The 2,309-nt window shown below is 39.4% G+C and overlaps 1 long non-coding RNA gene across 1 annotated transcript; it reads left to right on the forward strand.

The window, feature by feature from the left end:
- Positions 1–251: 251 nt before the first annotated feature.
- On the forward strand, positions 252–1,817 carry LOC116677324 (uncharacterized). The gene is made up of 3 exons (XR_004328967.1): positions 252–378; positions 1,256–1,411; positions 1,523–1,817. It is a non-coding gene; the product is annotated as an uncharacterized LOC116677324 (long non-coding RNA).
- Positions 1,818–2,309: the final 492 nt, after the last annotated feature.

Consider the following 2,309-nt stretch of genomic DNA (forward strand, 5'->3'; position numbering starts at 1 on the left):
ACGTTCCCGTTTGGTTGTTTTTGGTTGTTCGAAATTAGAAGTAGCATGGTTTGTCACTTGATTTATTCACTCAAAAATGATTTGACTTATAAAATTTAAGAAAGCATAACATTTATTTTAAGGCTGATATCAATTTAGCTTAAAATAGTACTTTGTGCTTGACTTCGGTTTTTTAACTGTCTTCGTGAAACAACTTAAAAGAGGAATCTATCAATGGGACGATTTTCACAACTAAGATAATTCACTTCTTTATTCAGTTTGAAAACCTAACCGTTACAACCCCACACCAGTAGGGGGCCGCTGCTCTGAGCAGACCGATTCCCCCGTTAGAAGAAGAGAAAGCCACAGGACGGACCACGCGGCCCAGCTCACGGAGAGGTAAGCGAAATACTTTGCAGTTTAATGATGTTGTTGTGGGTGTAATGGGAGGGTTTGTGGTTTAACATTAAACTCTTTCCCTCGTATGGGTTTGTTATATTCCGGTTCTTGTTAGGTTGACCAAAAATAAAAGTTTGGCTGAAGTAAACAACTAACTTTAGTTAGTTTTTCAACGTCGTCCGCCATTGTGCTATGCTAGTCATGCAGTGAGCTGCTCCAAGTCTTTTCTGTTTAGTAAACTATTTGTGCACAAACCATGTTCTCAATGCTGAGTTTATGTGTTGAGCCCCCAGGTGAGACTTGGAGTAAAGTTTCATGTTGTGTCGAGCCTTCTTAGTGTTTTAAAAATGTTGATTTTGATGCTATCATAGAAGGGCCCGTAGTAGCACTCCCATTCAAAAGGGCGAGGCCAGAGTTGGGCTTTAAATGGATTGCTTAAATCTTTCCCTTTGTTTGCTGCTGTGCACGACGTTTCTGCTTTGTTGCATTGTAAGTTTTGTGTAATCATGTTAAAATGCTTTTGTTTATGTTACAAATAAGATATCCGTTTTCGGTCTTTTTTTAATTAGTGTAGTACAGTACATAAATAAAGCCAAAATAATCAAAATCCTTAGTCCAGGTAGATAGGCAGCCATCTTGCAACGCACTTTAGCCAGTTATCGTCAAGCTGAGTGAAGGATACAGCAAGGGACGTAATGTGTTGCTACACAGCTGCAGTACTGGCTTTACACTATGCATTTCTGTGGATGCTGTGTCTCCCCATTACAAAGTATCTGGGGTACAATGCAGAAATCTTGTCACGTTCAATGTTTACACTGACTGTATACATTTTAAATATTTTTGCAATCAGTACAAATTGTATGATCTGTTATTTCAGATGAATCCGGATGGAGACATTTGAGGAGAAGATGGATTATCTGCTCATGCTCTACAGGAGCTCCATGTCACCTCGCTCTGCTCCAAATCACAGCGTGCCATTTGCCCAACAGCAGCTGGGCCAAATATCCAGTTAAAAAAATATGGCTGTGTACAGGTAACCTATTGCTGCTATACTATATGTAAATAAATAATTTTCTCTGTATGGAACTGCTTTTCTTTCTTCTTTTTTTTGCACTACTGGATCACAAATGTTCTCTTAACATAGATTCCTACGCCAAAGCTGTGGACCGGTGTCGGCGGCTGAGGGACACCAGCATCCAGACAGAAGATGAAGCAAGTGTCCAAAAAAGGCAGCGCCGACGCCCAAGGAGGTTCATGACAGATTCTTCAAGTGATGGTAAGACCTTTATTATAGACTACATTTTTTCACATATTTCAAATCACAGATTTTGCAATGGGTACACGCTATATGGTCTCTGTATTACAGATGAATCTGTTGCACGACCAGATAAACTGTCCAGGACGGAGCGTGCGTCTGGAAGCCCTGTCTGGAAGTTAAAATTTATGTATGCATTTATATAAAACAGTCATATTTCTTAACATGGAACCAATGACAGTCAACATGGTGCATATCATGGGATTGTTCTAATGTTTGTCTCTTCCTGTCTTTTTTCAGCTCAGCAGATAACACTTCCTCCACCACCTGCATGTAAGTTGTTTTAATATATATTTTGTCTGATATAAAAGAATAGGTTCATATTTTGTAATGGCATGTGCAGGCAACCTATCAACTTCATCTTATAAAAAAATCATATAATTTATTTTTATATGTATCAACGCCATGCAGGAAACCAGCTGGTTGCCCAGAGCAGGATGAGTCTTTAGTGACCCTACCACGGACTGCCACTTCATCTTGGGACACAGTTGAAGGTACAGTTGCTTTGATTTTTGTATTTGCAAAGAAGTACAATTTAATGGCAAGGATCACTAGAGTAACACAACATTTTTGTTGTTTTAAACAGAAGAACTCACACAGAGGGAGGTGGCTCAGA

The sequence above is a fragment of the Etheostoma spectabile genome, unplaced genomic scaffold (genome assembly GCF_008692095.1).
Source record: "Etheostoma spectabile isolate EspeVRDwgs_2016 unplaced genomic scaffold, UIUC_Espe_1.0 scaffold00004876, whole genome shotgun sequence".
Classification (NCBI taxonomy): domain Eukaryota; kingdom Metazoa; phylum Chordata; class Actinopteri; order Perciformes; family Percidae; genus Etheostoma; species Etheostoma spectabile.